This window comes from Penaeus monodon, chromosome 15, assembly GCF_015228065.2.
Source record: "Penaeus monodon isolate SGIC_2016 chromosome 15, NSTDA_Pmon_1, whole genome shotgun sequence".
Lineage (NCBI taxonomy): Eukaryota > Metazoa > Arthropoda > Malacostraca > Decapoda > Penaeidae > Penaeus > Penaeus monodon.
The window spans coordinates 31,618,529-31,619,038 of record NC_051400.1 but is presented as its reverse complement, the minus strand read 5'-3'; the positions used below and the strand labels follow the sequence as shown (position 1 = coordinate 31,619,038).

General features: G+C 31.6%; 1 protein-coding gene across 1 annotated transcript in view; it reads right to left on the bottom strand.

Moving 5' to 3' along the window:
* The window catches only part of LOC119581943 (serine/threonine-protein phosphatase 4 catalytic subunit), a gene marked incomplete in the record, with an annotated part of 12,638 nt that overhangs the window by 2,644 nt on the left and 9,484 nt on the right, over window positions 1-510 (bottom strand). The window contains 1 exon segment of the mRNA XM_037930115.1: window positions 1-510.

The following is a 510-nucleotide window of genomic DNA, read 5'->3' as shown; positions in this document are numbered from 1 at the left end:
ATTACAGGCCAACAAACTGCCCTAGGCCTGAACCTTTGATTATTCATACCTGCTATATACAGATTCAACTGGTCAGGATGGGCAAGATGGGTCTTTTTCCAAGTGGGAATCATTTCAAAAATGCACATTTTTCTGTCTATTCTCTCACGGTAGGAATTTAGAAATAACTGTGCTTACACCATTCTAAGATGCACACTGAAATATTTCAACTACAGATTCTAAGCATGTCATTAATATAGGTAGGAAAGAATGTAGTTCACTCATCATAAAAAGACAGTAACATGTGAGCAAGTAAATGTTTTAACATTTCAGTTGTCACCAAAATAACCTTTACGAATATCTGTGACATCTATATTCCCCCCAATAATTACTTATAATGGGTCCTCTGATAGCAATAATTCCTAAAATGGTTTTACTGACTTTCTAATAAAATAATGACAATTATAAAAATGGTATTAACAAAAATAATATTAAAATATAAAAAATAATAGCTATGATAAATGACATGCT